Source organism: Zonotrichia leucophrys, chromosome 11 (assembly GCF_028769735.1).
Source record: "Zonotrichia leucophrys gambelii isolate GWCS_2022_RI chromosome 11, RI_Zleu_2.0, whole genome shotgun sequence".
In the NCBI taxonomy this organism is placed as follows: Eukaryota; Metazoa; Chordata; class Aves; order Passeriformes; family Passerellidae; genus Zonotrichia; species Zonotrichia leucophrys.
Genome location: NC_088181.1, coordinates 1,392,337 through 1,407,731, shown reverse-complemented (window position 1 = coordinate 1,407,731; position 15,395 = coordinate 1,392,337).

Genomic DNA, 15,395 nt, shown 5'->3' with positions numbered 1-15,395 from the left:
ACAGGATGGCACGGCACAGGATGGCACGGCACGATTCTCCAGTGCTGGAAATGCCCCTTGCTCAGTGCCCCACTGCCTGCAGTGCCCCACTGCCTTCCCCTCTCCATTTGAAAGCGATGGGTGGGGGAACAAGGGGGAAAAGGAAGCGGCAGCAGCAACCGGTGAGCAAAACATCAGCGGCAGCTGCAGGAGCCAAACAGAGAGCATCGCCTCTCAAAAGGGGCTGGGACGGGGCACAGCCCAGCCTGGACTCCGGATGGGGCTTAAATCTGCCTCCTCCAGCCCAGGGAAATGGGGATTTTCAGGAGCCAAGGCAGGAGCTGGGAATGGGAAGGAGAGCGGTGGCCAAGCCGGGGAGATGGGAGCTGCCGAGAGTTCACAGGGAACACAAAGACAAATTCTTTAAGGAAAAAAAAAAAAGGGGGAAAAAAAAAGAAATCAAAGGGATGTGGAGAGGGAGATAAGAGGGAAGACAGAGCAGGGAGACGGAGGGAGCGGAGAGGACGCGGGCAGAGGGAGGCGGGCGAGGCGGCAGCCGGGGGAGCTGTCTGGCGCGGCCCTATCGCCTCTCTCCATCGCGGGAGCCCAACCTCGAGTAGTTTTTCACCGAGATTGGAGTGATCAGGTAGGGCTGCCCTCGGCGGCAGCTGCGGGGCTGTGAATAAGCACCTGCTTATCTCTGCCCAGCGGCTGTGCGCGGCTGCAGATTGCGGGGGGACGGGAGCTGGCTGCCGGCTGCGATTTCCATATCAGCGCCCTGCAGCCGCCTGCGCCAAATAAACACAACAGCCCCACGGACAAAAGGTTAATTATCAATTTTCAGAAAGGGAGAGACAGGGGAGGGGGAGAGGGGAGAGCAGCGGCCGTCGGCAGCCGCGGGGACGCGCAGCCGGGCCCTGGTGGGTGCTGGGCTCTGTGCCCCGGGCACAGCATCCCCGAAAATCCCCGGGCACAGCATCCCTGGGCACAGCGTCCCCAAAAACCCCCGGGGCTCTTCCGGGGACCTGCTGCGCTGCAGGGAGGGGCAGAGATGGGATGGGATGGGATGGGATGGGATGGGATGGGATGGGATGGGATGGGATGGGATGGATGGATGGATGGGTGGGATGGGTGGGATGGGATGGGATGGCATGGGATGGCATGGGATGGGATGGGATGGATGGGATGGATGGGATGGGATGGATGGATGGATGGGATGGATGGATGGGATGGGGTGGGATGTGGATGGATGGGTGCATGGATGGCATGGGATGGATGGGATGGCATGGGATGGATGGATGGAGGGGATGGATGGATGGGATGGATGGATGGCAGGGATGGGATGGGATGGATGGATGGGATGGGATGGATGGAGGGCATGGGATGGGATGGGATGGGATGGGATGGGATGGGATGAAAATAAGGACACATTATCAGGATGGGGGCAGTGACAGGGATAGAGATGGGGATGAGGACAGGGATAGGAATGGAGGGAGGGATGGAGAGAGGTACTGAGATGAGGAAGGGGACAGGAATGGGGTTGTACATGCACAGGAGCAGTGGGATTCAGGGGAAGGCATAGGGGAAAGAAAAAGGACCCCTCCCAATGCTCTGTTTCAGCCCGGGCTGGGCAGAGGCCGGACTGGAAGAAGGCACATCCTCCTCCTCTCTGGGCATGCACAGCCCTGCTGGCCCCACTTCCCGCAGCCACATTTCAGTGTTCAACAGCTTTCTCCTCTTATCAAAGCCACCGTGAGCTCCCAGCTCGGCTGGGCCTCGGGCCCGGGGAGACACAGGGAGGGCAGAGGTGCCCTGGTGGCCCCGGGGGAGGGAGGGCAGGGCTGGGTGGTGGCATCACCTGCCTGTGGCTCAGACCACGTGAAGCCATCAGGGATGCTCATGGGCATCACCGTGCTTGGGGTCAGGGCTTGTCCCCCTCTCCTAACACTCAGGAGTTGCTCAATGTGGCAGGAGGTGCTGGTGTTCCCCTGGTGTCCCCCACGTTCACTCGGAGCTGCAGGACTGCTCTCCTGTTGCTGGGATGGTTTTCCCATCCTGTCCCACTCTCAGCACACCCTGGGCAGGGAGCACTGCCCTGAGTGTGCCCGTGATGCTGCCACGAGGACACAAAGGAGCCCCACAGGGCAGCAGCTCCGTGGCTGGGAAGCCTCGAGCCCACACGGCACCAGATTTAGCCACAGACATGTCCTAAAAATAGCCAGGAGCTGGGAGGCTGCAGAGCTGCATCTGCTGCCACAGGGAGCAGCCAGAGCTCCAGCCCTCATCCCCGGGCTGGGAGGGATGGAGATGGGAGGGATGGAGATGGGAGAGATGGAGCTGGGGTGAGCAGAGCTGGAGTGAGCAGGGCTGGGGTGAGCAGAGCTGGGGCGCACAGCACTGGCCCCAGCACAATTTGGCTTGAGGAGAGTTCAGAGCCTCCAGCCTGGAAGGATCCAGCCATCCCTGTGCCAGCCTGGGCACCAGGATGGACACGAGGTGCTCTTGGTGCTGGGATGGTCCTGATCCATTTGGGAATCGGAAGTGCAGCTGTGGATAAGAATAATGAGCATTGATAATGTTCAGCACCTTTAAGGCAGGCAGGGCTCTGCAGCTCCCACCCGATGGGTGTTCCTGTTCCAGGGAGAAGCTGTGGGCAGAGCCAGCACTCAGAAAGCTGTGGGGCCTGGCTGTGAGCTCAGTGTGGCCCCAGCCTGCCCCTGATCCCCAGAGGGGCCCGACCTGCAGCTGATAAAACACTAAAAATAGCAGGATAAATATGGGGGAATGCAGGCGGGGTGTGAGCATCCCGGGCTGGAGCAGCCACCCCCCCTCCAGCCCTGCCCAACCCCCCCCACACAACCCCAGCCCAAAATACCCACCCAGGGCCCATCTGGTGTCCAAGTGATGAGCACAGATGTGTTTGGGATTTCCGAGCCGGCTGGCAGCCGTTCAGACCTGGCGCAGGCTGCACCTGCTGCAGGATATTTTCCCTTCTGGATTTAATCCCCATCCCCCCGGCAGCCCCCAGGGCTGGGCAGGCAGAAGGAGACCCCCCCCAAGGGCTGACCTTCCTGACCCGTGCCCATCCCTGCCATAAATATGGATGTGGGAGCAGGAGAAGGGGGAATTCAATGCCCAAGGGGGGTCTGTGCTGCCCAAATCTCAGCCCCCCACCAAGGAAATGCCTGGGGGAGGGCTTGGTGTCACAGGCAGCCTCCCCCGGGATGGGTTCCACCACCTCTGGGTGTTTTGGGGAGGGCAAAGGATTCCTGGGAGCATCCCCAGCCACAGAGACCCAGCCTTTCACTGCAGGCTGAGCCCAGGGGATGCTGTGGGGTTTGGAAAGCATCCAGCGCATTTCCCAGCCCATTAGCGCTGCCCCCCAATTAACACAGCACTCTCGCGTTTTAACAAGGCTCTCCCAGCTCAGATGTTGACCCCTGTGATGATCGCGGAGCCTGCGGAGGGAATAAACAGCAAATCCCCTTTTAAATGAAGGGCTCGCCGAGGGATTAGGAGCGAAGGGGTGGCCTGTCCACCCCCCCCCGTGTCCCCCCCGGGGCTGCCTGTGCAGATATTCCGGGCAGGAGAGGCCTCGTCTGTCCGTCTGGCCCGTCTGAAGTGCTCCTGGCCGATAGGGAGTGATTAGGATTAGACACATCCAGGATGAGAGTTTTTTCACCAGCGAGGGATGATAATGGGACCCATGGGGAGGATTAGGGTCCCATCTGTGTGTCCGTCTCCTGCTGCCTCTGCTGCCCCAGCGTGTCCAGCCGGGCTCTGGGAGGGCAGCACTGACCCCCTGCACCTTCCAGGCTGCACCTCCCGCCCGTCCCCACCAGGGTCAGGTGGCACCAAGGGCTCCTGGCCAGCTGGGGTGGCCAAAGTGCAGTCCTGCCATGGGGACAGCACCCCTGGTACCATCCCCTGCATCCTTGGGTACCCAGCATCCCTGGTACCAGCATCCCTGCATCCCTGGGTACCCAGCATCCCTGCATCCTTGGGTACCCAGCATCCCTGGTACCAGCATCCCTGCATCCCTGGGAACTCAGCATCCCTGCATCCCTGGGTACCCAGCATCCCTGCATCCCTGGGTACCCAGTATCCCTGGTACCATCCCTGGGTACTCAGTATCCCTGATACCATCCCTGGGAACCCAGTATTCCTGCATCCTTGGGTACCCAGCGTCCCTGGTACCAGCATCCCTGCACATCCCTGGGTACCCAGCATCCCTGCATCCCTGGGTACCCAGCATCCCTGGTACCAGCATCTCTGCATCCCTGGAACTCAACATCTCTGCATCCTGGGTACCCAGCATCCCTGCATCCCTGGGTACCCAGCATCCCTGCATCCCTGGGAACTCAACATCTCTGCATCCCTGGGTACCCAGCCTCCCTGCACATCCCTGGGTACCCAGCATCCCTGCACATCCCTGGGTACCCAGCATCCCTGTATCCTTGAGTACCCAGCATCCCTGGTACCATCCCTGGGTACTCAGTATCCCTGTACATCCCTGTGGTACCCAGCATCCCTGAATCCCTGGGAACTCAGCATCCCTGGGGAATTCAGGCATCCCCCTGACACGTCCTGGCTTGGGGCCACCTCCCCACACAGGTGACGCTGCCGAGGGGACAGAGGGGTGACACATCCCTGTGTGCACAACTGGACCCTTTGCCATCCCTGACCTCCCCATCCCCGGCGTGAGAGCAGCGCTGCCGGCCCGGCCCCGCAGGGAGGAGGGCGGTGAGAACCGGCCCATTCCCGTTCCCAGCGGTGAGAACCGGCCCTTTCCCATTCCCGTTCCTGTTCCCAGCGGTGAGAACCGGCCCTTTCCCGTTCCTGTTCCCGTTGCCGTTCCCAGGGCCCGCAGCCGCTCCCTGCCGGCAGCATTCCTCCATTCCTCCCTGCTGAGCTCACAGGCACCCGGCTGAGCCCCCGGCTGCTGCCAAGCACAAACATTTCCTATTTGGGATGTTTGTCCCGGCCTGTGCATGGCCACAGCATCCCACGGCAGGCCAGAGCATCCCAGGGGACACTGGAGGATCCCAGGGCAGGATGGAGGATCCCAGGGAACACTGCAGGATCCCAGGATCCTTCCCAAGCTAAAGCTGCTGTGCCCGCCGTAATTATGGGGGGAGAGAGGGGGAGAGAGAGAGAGTGGCATTTTGAAGTTTGGATAAAACCTTAATTGAAGTCTTGGCTGGTGTTAATTATATTAAAGGCAGAGTGAGCGATGGGCTTTTTATTAGTTAATGAGGATTTTCATTTTCTGGCAGAGAAGCCCTTTGATGTTTCCAGGACTAATGGCTGTTAAATTCGACTTATTCGCTTTGCCAGTGCTGGAGGGTGATGGGGAGCAGGGGCTGCTCCAGTCACGGTGCCCTGGGAGCCACCAGCCAGGGCTGGGATTGTCCCATCACATCCCCACCGTGTGGGAACAGGGATTTGTGCCCACCAGGGTGGGAGATGGGCTGTCCTGCACATGAGCACAGCACCAGCAGTCCTGTGTGTCCCTGTGGTGTTCAGGCACCCCCTGCATCCCTGGACACCCCTGGGGCACCCAGCACCCCCAGGTTATCCATGTCCCTCAGCCTGTCCTGCTCTCCTCGTGGATTTTTCCAGACTCTCTCCCAGCCCCGTGCCAGGCCGCCTCCCTCCTGCCACAATTAGCATTTATTACGATTATTTTGCATTCATTACCCGCTCTCCCCCGTCTGAAATCATGTGCAAATTCCCTGAGCATCCCTTTTCCCACCCCTGCAGGGGAAGAGCTGCACAGTTTGGATATTCCAGGCTCGGGGAGCGCCCCAGCCACGTGGCCAGGCTGCGCCCCAGCTGGGTGGTTTGGAGCATTCATCAGGACCCAGAGCACTTTGCATTTCAAATGCTGGCAGGCAAGAGCCAGGCAGGAATCTGGGCTTTGGGGAATGTTCAGGAAGAAAACGGGTTTGGGTTTGTCCTCAGGGTTTGGGTTGTCCTCAGGGTTTGGGGTTGTCTTTGGGGTTTGTCTTTGGGGTTTGGGTTTGGGTTGGTCCTCGGGGTTTGGGTTGGTCCTCGACCCACAGGAGGTTCTTGGGGGGAACTCTTGGCACTCCAGTGGGTTCTCCCCACATGGCAGAGCCCCAGGGAAGCCAGCAGCTGTTTCAGGAGTTTTTAGGATGCCCAGTGGGGCAGGATGGGATGGGATGAGGGGTTGGGATGAAGGGATGAGGGGTGGGATGAAGGGTGGGATGAAGGGTGGATGAAGGGTTGGGATGAGGGTTGGGATGAGGGTTGGGATGAGGGTTGGGATGAAGGTTGGGATGAGGGTTGGGATGAGGGGTTGGGATGAAGGGTGGGATGAAGGGTTGGGATGAGGGGTTGGGATGAGGGGTTGGGATGAAGCGTTGGGATGAAGCGTTGGGATGAGGGGGTGGGATGAAGGGTTGGGATGAGGGAGTGGGATGAGGGGTTGGGATGAAGGGTTGGGATGAGGGGTTGGGATGAGGGGTTGGGATGAAGGGTTGGGATGAAGGGCTGGGACTAGGGTTGTGATGAAGGGTGGGATGAAGGGTTGGTGGCAGTGGGCACAGGAGCCTCTGCAGCAGCACTGGCAGCAGTAAGAGGGGCTGGGGGGCAGGGGGGTCCCCCAAGGCTGGGTCAGGAGGGGTTTCTCCCCCCAAATGGCAGCTCAGCCCCTCCTGGGAGGGCACTCTGCGTGTGGCTGCCGTGGGGCAGCAGGGGAGGGCAGGGGGGCTCTCTCCTGGTAATTACCCCTCGTCCTTCCCTGCCAGGCTCACCGAGGAGGGAGCCAGGGGGGACACAGCTTAAGCTATCAATGGTCCTGCCTTGATGGGAATAAAATATGCACTGAAAGACATGAAAATGGAGTAAATAAAAGAGATAAAAATGGAACGATCAAGCCAGCAACTTCTCCTCCTCTGATTAAAAAGAGGGAGTGGGGGGGGGAGAGGGGATGCGCTGAGCCCTTGAAGAGGCAGCTGCTGCTGCAGCCTCAGCCCTGATAAAGGGGCTGAGCAGCCTGCTTGGGAGAGATAAAGTGAAGTCCCAGCGTTTCCTGTCCTCAATCCAAGCCTTACCATCAATATTAATACAGCCTGACAAACTGGCGTTTAAGATAGAATAAATATAGACTGGTGCTGCTATTACCTAGACCTTATTAATCTGCTTGGAGGCATTTAAATGCCGTTAAAAATATGGAGTTTACTCGCTGGCACTTCAATAGCTTTACAATCCATCAGCGTTTTGTTTTCCACCCTCCTCCTCCTCCCCTTCCCCAGCTGGTGCCTCTGGGTGCCCACTGACCTGGGCTGGGAGAGAGGAGCCAGGGGGGAACTGAGCTGGGAGGATGATGATGATGATGGGTGGGAGCCCAGCCTGGAGCATGGAGCATCCATGGAGATGGTGAGTGGAGCATCCCAGAACCCTCACGTCCAGGTGATGGAAACTTCACCTGTGTGCTCCTCACTGGGAGAGACTCAGGGCTGCCGGGTGCAGGAGGCAGAGAGCCCCAGGCTGGGGGATGCACAGAATCCAGCTTGGGAAGATGCTCCCCATCCCGGCTGCTCTGCTCCTGGCACCATGGACCTGGGCTGCCATGGGTTGTGGCACCCACATGTTCCTTCCCTGCCAGCCCTGGGCCAGAGACACTGCAGGGTCCCCAGCCCTTCCCTGCCCCAGCACCCACAGCAGTAGGGGCAGCTCTGGGTTCATGAGTGCCAGGGACATGGCAGGGCCACCATGGAGTGGGGATGAGTCCATGTGTGCCAGGGACATGGCAGGGGGGCCCTGGCATGGGGCAGGACCCAGGGATGCCAGGGACATGGCAGGGACATCCCTGTACGTGGCAGGACCTGTGGGTACCAGCTGCATGGCAGTGAAACTCCAATATGGGAATGGATTTGTGGGTGTCAGGGGCACAGCAGGGTGTGGGGCAGGAGTCATGGGTGCCAGGGATACAGAAAGGTGTGGCGAGGGGGGGTCATGCAGGGTGTGGCAGACCTGGGTGCCAGGGGCACGAGTGTGGGCAGGGTTATGGATCCGGCATGCAGGTGGCAGGACCCCTGGGTGCCAGGCACACAGCAGGATGTGGGGCAGGGTTGATGGGTGCCAGGGATACAGAAGGGTGTGGGAATGGATCCATGGGTGCCAGGGACACGACAGGATGTGAGGCAGGATCCCTGGGTGCCAGGGGCACAGCAGAGTGTGGGGCAGGGTTAATGGGTGCCAGGCACATGGCAGGGTGTGGGCAGGACCCCTGGGTGCCAGGCGTATGCCAGGGTGTGGGGCAGGGTTAATGGGTGCCAGGGATACAGAAGAGTGTGGGACAGGGTTGATGGGTTCTAGACACACAGCAGAGTGTGGGGCAGGGTTAGTGGGTTCCAGTCACACGGCAGGGTGTGGGGCAGGACCCCTGGGTGCCAGGCGTGTGCCAGGGTGTGGGGCAGGGTTAATGGGTGCCAGGGGCACAGCAGGGTGTGGGACAGGGTTGATGGGTTCTAGACACACAGCAGAGTGTGGGGCAGGGTTAGTGGGTTCCAGACACACGGCAGGGTGTGGGGCAGGACCCCCGGGTGCCAGGCGTGTGCCAGGGCCGTCACCCTGGGGTGCGGGGCGCAGATGGGGCGTGCGGGGCAGCGGCGGGCGGGGCACGGCGCTCATTAGCCGTGTATTATTCATCGGCAGCTTCTGTCGCCTGCCATCTGCTCCGGCTGCGCGGGCGGCAGCAGCAGCAGAACGGGGCTGCGCGGCCCCGCGGCTCCTGCTGGCACACCTGGGCTGGCACCCGGGCCGGGCCCGCGGGGGTGGCACCCGGGCAGGGCGGGATGGCACCGCTGCCCCGGGGATGCTCCACGGGCTGGGTACCGCGAGCTGGGAACGGGGAAAAGGGATGGAAAAGGGATGGCACGGCCTGGGTCATGCCCTGGGTGCCCTGGGCAGGATCGGGCCCTTCCCAACCCAGAGGCAGCTCTGAGCTGAGCCCAGCTCTGAGTTCAATTCAGCTCTGAGCTCCTGCCCAGGTCTGAGCAATCCACACCCATCCCAGGATGTTCCTCCTCGAGCACACCAGCCAAGCTCATCCTGTATCCAAGCAACACCTTCATCCCCTCACCTTTTAATTAAAACCCTTGATGAACTTTCTAATGAGAGCGTGGCAGCCCCGTGGGCTCTCTGGAGGTGCTGCCTGTGCCAGGGGTGAGGTCCCAGCTCGGGGATGGGCACTGTCCCACTGCCCCATTCCTGCCCCTCCCCTGAGCACCAGGAGCCAGGAGCTCGCTGCTCCACACTGCTAATTGCCAGGTTTAATTACTTGGCAGCCAAATGACCTTTTGCATCCTCCAGCCAGGCCGTGAAACCTCTCCCTGAGTGGGAGCAGTGCAGGGGGAGTGTGACAGGGCTGAAATGCCACCAGCATCACCCCAGCAGGTGCCAAGGTGTCCCACAACAGGGGACAAGGCCAAGGTGACAACAGCACCTTCCGTGTCCCTGGGGAGAGCTGGAGACTGCTCCCCATGGGCTGGGAGGGACAGCCCTGGGCAGAGCTGCCCTGGGAGCCCCATCCTGGCACAGGATGCAGCTCCTGCACATGGAGGGTCCCTTTGCTGCCCCTTTTCTGTCCCTTAGCTGCCCCTTTGCCCCCCCAAGCCTCTGCAGCAGCCCCATCCCTTCCCCTTCCCTTTCTCCTGGAATTGAGATCCCAGAGCTCAGCAGAGGCCGATGCCAGCCCCAGGCCGGGCACAGCCCCTGCCTGCCTCTCCCTGCATGTGCTCGGGCTCCCCTCCCAGGGAAAGGAGCCCCTCTCCTGGTGATAATTACGGCAAAGTTCAGTGCTGGGAGAGGCGGGGGGAGGGCTGGATTAAAATGCATGCGCACAGCTTGGGCCTCGCAGCAGATGTTGGCATAATTAGAGAGGAAAAAATTATGAAATTAATTTGTGGTTCAATGTAAATTTTGGCGTTGGGGGGAAGCTGGCGCGTGCTCCATGGCTGCCAGAGGGACCTGCAGGGGTCTGGGGGGGCACCAGGGGTGGGAAATGCCTGTCCCAGTGAGGAGGGGCTGGGCAGGGCTGCATCCCTGCTCTGTGCCAGGGCAGAACGGTCTGGGGAGGTGTGACCAGCCCAGGGAGAGGGATGACAGCCCAGGGAGAGGAATCACAGCTCAGGGAGAGGGATCAGAGCACAAGGAGAGGGATCCTGCATGAGGAGAGGGATCACAGCCCAGGGAGAGGGATCACAGCCCAGGGAGAGGGATCCTGCATGAGGAGAGGGATCACAGCCCAGAGAGAGGGATCAGAGCACAAGGAGAGGGATCCTGCATGAGGAGAGGGATCATGCATGAAGAGAGGGATCACAGCCCAGAGAGAGGGATCAGAGCACAAGGAGAGGGATAGTGCATGGGGAGATAGATCACAGGCCAGGGAGAGGGATCACAGCCCAGGGAGAGGGATCAGAGCACAAGGAGAGGGATCCTGCATGAGGAGAGGGATCACAGCCCAGGGAGGGCACAAGAAGCCCCCAAGGGTGCCAGGCCCTGGCTGTCCCTTCCTCATCCTCTCCAGCAGCTTGGCCAGGGTTGGCCCTGCAGCCTGGGGGTCACTCCCACACCCCAGTGAATCCCTGGGATAAATAGATGTGCATGCCAAGGACAGGTGTGCTGGGCTGAGAGGAGAGGGGCTCTCCCTGCCCTCACACCGGCAGCACTGGGCAGCACTGGGATGGTCTGGGCGTCACTTACAGGGAGAAGTGGGATGGAGGGGGCCTGGGATGCTCTGGGCATCCCTTACAGGGAGGAGTGAGACAGGGAGGGCCCGGCAGAGCCCCCTGTCCCCCTCAGCACCCCAGCCGGGCACGGGCACAGTGGGCACAGCGGGCACAGGCGGGTCCCGGTGCCCGGTGCTCCCGGTGTGATTCCATCTGGCTCCATCTGCTCCCGCCGGGCTCAGCACCGAATGTGGGTCGTGGCGGGCTCGGTGGCGCAGCACGGAGCCCTGGGCAGCAGCAGCCGAGCCCCCGGGCCGGGCCGGGCCGGGATTACCGAGCTGCTGCCGCCGGGCTGGCACCGGCACCGGCTCCTCCCGAAGGTTCCCTTCGCGGGGATTACGGATAATGCATCTGCAGCAGCGCTCGCTCGCTCGCTCATCCAGGTCTGTGATTTATCTGAAAATCAAATTCCAGTAATCTCGGCTGCCATCTGGCCCCCGCGGGGCGGGCGGGGGGCTCCGGGTCCCTCTGAGCATCCCCCGAGGGAAGGAAGGGCAGAGCGGCGGCGGCTCCCCAGGGCCATGTGGGGCAGTCTGGGGAGGAGATGGCCCAGGAAGAATTTTGAGAGGGTGCTCAGTGCCAGGATGCAGGACCTGGAGAACTCAGCTCCTCACAGTGTCCCTGTGTCCCTACACTTCCCTGGATGTCACCATGGGAGCAGGACCAAAGAACTCAGAGCCGTGCAGGGACATTCCTGTGTCCCCACACATCTCTGGGATGCAGGCACTGCCCGGAGAGCTCAAACTCGTTCAGGGATGTTCCTGTGTCCCCACACACCCCTGGATGTCACCATGGGGGCAGTGCCCAGAGAGCTCAGACTCACACAAGGATGCTCCTGTGTCCCCACACATCTCAGGATGTCACCATGAGGGCAGGACCGGAGAGCTCAGAGCCGTGCAGGGATGTCCCCGTGTCCCCACACATCCCTGGGATGCGGGCACTGCCCGGAGAGCTCAGCTCTTGCAGGACCCCGGGCAGGAGGAGGCAATGGGGAGGAGGTGACGACCCCGGCCCGGCCCTGCCCAGGGGACACGCTGGCAGCAGGGACGTCCCGCGGCCCAGCAGGGAAGGCAGAAGCGAGCAGGATCCATCCTCTGCCGCGGCAGGAGCGGCCCAGAGGGGAGCCGGAGCCCCCAGCACTCCCCTCCCTGCCCCTCATCCCCAGCTCATTAAGGCTCTCCCATTATTCTGACATTTTGTGCGCGTCACGTAGCGGGAAGAAGTAATTTACTTAGAAGAAATTAAAAGTTCATTTTAATTGAGCGCACACTGCAGTATGCAAATGCGGGCGCATTATGTACACTGATGCGGAGACAAAGGCTGTAATCAACTGTTAACCCTTTCCGAGCCAGCCCCGTGCTCCTGCGCAGCGCCGGCACCGCTCCGGCCACTCCGGAGACCCCCGATCCACATTTGGGATGTGCCCCTTGCCCGCGGCTCCGAGCAGGGGCAGCGCACAGCCCCGGGCATCGCTGCACGGCTGGGAGGCGGCAGCAGGCAGGGATGCCCAGCGTGGAGTGTCCCCAAATCGCGGTGACGCGCTGGGATGGCTCCGAGCCAGCCACACCGGGGGATGCTGGGGCAGGGGGGCTCCAGGGGTGGGGAAGGCGTTTGGGGGAGCTGGGATGGAGGTGCCAAGGGATATCCCTGGGGATACACGTCCAAAGGCCAGAATAGGGCTCGTGGCTGCTGTGACCACCCTGAAATCCAAATATCTGGATAGCGAGAGCTGATGTGAGGGTGGTCCAGCTGCCACGAGCCCGTGATATTCCCAACATCCTGTTGCTATTTTTTAATGTTGTTTTTTTTTTACTACCTGTCAGACCTGAGAATTTTTTAATGGCAGTGCAAATGGAAGCGGCTCACAGATGCGAGATGACAGCCCGCTGCAGGAGACAGACAAATTACCTCCAACCTCGGCTCAAGACGCCCACAGACTCCCAGACAAAGGGAGGTGGTGCTGGGGGGCTGCTGTGAGCTGTCCGGGCTCAGCCAGGCTCCCACCCTGCTCCTTGGGTGCTCCTTGGGTGCAGCATCTGTGGGACTGTGGATTCCATGGGGCATTCCGGCTGCAAGGGGCTTTGGGGAAGGCACAGGCTCGTCCAACTCCATCCCATGGGTGGATGATGCTAAAAATCAGAGAGCCCTGAGGGCAAAGGTGTCGCTTTGAAGGGGACACAGCAGGGATGACAGAGCGGACCCAGCCACTCTCTGCAGGAGGGATGACACCTTTGGGAATCCCTTCTCCTGGCTTTGCTGAGGATGGCAGGCACGGATATGGGAGGGGGTGACAATGGCTGGCTTTTCACTGGAACCACACGGAGGGATGGCTGGGGGACACCTCGAAGCTGCCACCTCCACCTGAGCCGCCCTTCATCTGCCCTGTGCTGCCAGGATCCGCTGCCTGGGCTCGCAGGGAGCTCCCGAGGGCAGCAGGGTGGCCGGCAGGGTTTCACTGCTGTGTGCCACCTTTGCTGTGTGCCACCTTTGCAGCCCGTGCCACCCAGTGCAGCGCTCACAGGGGGCTCCCCAGGGCAGCAGGGTGGCAGGCAGGGTTTCATTGCTGTGTGCCACCTTTGCAGCCCGTCCCACGTGCCGGCTCCGCCGCTCCAGATGGCACCCGGGAAAGAGTTAAGTCCGCTGTGATCAACAGCAAGAAGCAAGTGGTAAACAGTTTTTCTCTCCCTCTGCTAAATTAATATGCAAATTTCCCCCCCCCCTTCTCTCTCCCCCCCTCCTCGCTTCGAAATTAGCGAGGTAGAATGCTTGGGCTAATTATGCATTCAAACGAGCAGGCTTCGTTAATGTGGCACTAAGAGGAGCCTGAAAATGATTGTGAGACGATGAAATTGAAATTGGAGCACGGCACTTCTAATGCATCTGGAGTCACTCTTGCGTGCCCCGGCAGATGTAACCTGGCAGTGACCGGCAGCCCCCGCCCGTGCCCGGGCACCCGCAGCTCCCGGCACCCCAGAACCCCCTCGGGCTCCCCCATCTCACTCCAAACCAGCTCCCAGCACCCCAGAACCCCTCGGGCTCCCCCCATCCCACTCCAAACCAGCCCCTTTACAGATTTCCCAGCCCGGTTCCTTGGGGACAGAAGGGTGGGATGGCCCTGAGCACACAGAGCTCCTGGTGTGGGGTGAGGATGGGGCAGACAGCCCAGAGCATCCCCAGGACATGGAGAAGGGTTGGATTAGCGCTGGTGGGGCTCCAGGTGAGCAAAGCAGGTGCTGGCACAGCCCTGGGAGAGTCCATGCAGGTCCCCTGGGTGCTGCTCCCAGTCTGGAGCAGGGCAGGGAGCACATTCCTCCTTGCCAGGCAGAATCCTGGTCCCCAAGGCTGCCAGCAGGGCCTGGGCAGGTTTGGTGAAGCTCCACCTGTGCTTGCATGGATAAACCTCTGGATGAATGAACCTGCTTCACTCCTGGCATGCTGAGTGCTGGTGGCTGCAGGAGGTCACAGGGGAAAGAAATCCCATTCCCGTTGCCACATCCCAGGGGATTTGGTGCTCAGCAGCTGTTGGCACATCCCAGCAAGGACCAGGCTGGTGGCACATCCTCATCCATCACGTCCTGTGAGCCCCAGGACTGTCCCACAGCAGGGAGGGGTGGCACGGGGACATCCAGGGCCAGGGCAGCTCCTATGGGCCTGAGACCTGCAGAGGAGAAGAAGTAGAGGGTGACAAGACAAACAGGGAGATGTTTTATTTTTGGGGCTGTGTTAGGCTGAGCATGAGCAGCCACCAGCTGCAGTGGGCACAGGGGATGATGAGGGATTCACAGGAATGCTGGCTCAGGATGTCACCAGTGCCATCTCCGCTGGGATAACTGCTCCCTGCCATCTGCACAGCCGGGATGCAGCCACCCAAGGGCTGAACCCAGCTTCCCGTGAGACACAGCAGCACCAGCAGAGACTGGATGTGGTGTTAAATACTCATCAGAGGTGTGGGATTTACTGGGAGCATCCATTAGGAGGTGATGCCCCATCCACAGGGTGCTCCGCAGCCGGGGCCAGGCTGAGAGGGGTGGAAGGCAGCAGGAGAGGGGGGTGGATGCTCTGGGGGAGGCTGCGGAGCCCTAAAGCAGAGGCACTGTGAGGAATCAATGGGGAGCTCCGGGCTTCAGGCACCCAACCACCGGGAATGGAGGGAAGGAGTAAACAGAGAAGGAGATGAATAACACCCCGGAAAGGAGGGGAAGGAGTGGGGGAGCTGCAGGGTTACACATCCTGGAGGGGATGGTCCCTGGGAGCAGGCTGGGATGGAATAACAGGGTTTTGTCCAGGGGGATGTGGAGCTCCAGGAGTGATGTTCAAGCATCCCAGAGGGATGCTGAGCAGTCCTGAGGACACACACCTTGGCATGGGAGGCTGCTGGGCTTGGAGTGAGCTGTGGCGTGCCTGGGCAGGGCCAGGGCATCCCAGGGGCATCCCAGGGGCATCCCACGGGCACCGGACTTGGGGCTGGCCCACAGAGGGGGTTGTGGAGGGGTTGTGGGGGGTTGAGGAGGGGGTTATGGAGGGGTTGTAGAGGGGGTTGTGGAGGGGTTGAGGAGGGGTTGTGGAGTGTGGAGGGGGTTGTTTTCCTCCTCTCTCCGGTAATTTTTCCCTCTGACTATGATGCATAGCGGTGCTAATTCGGCACGTTGCCATTAA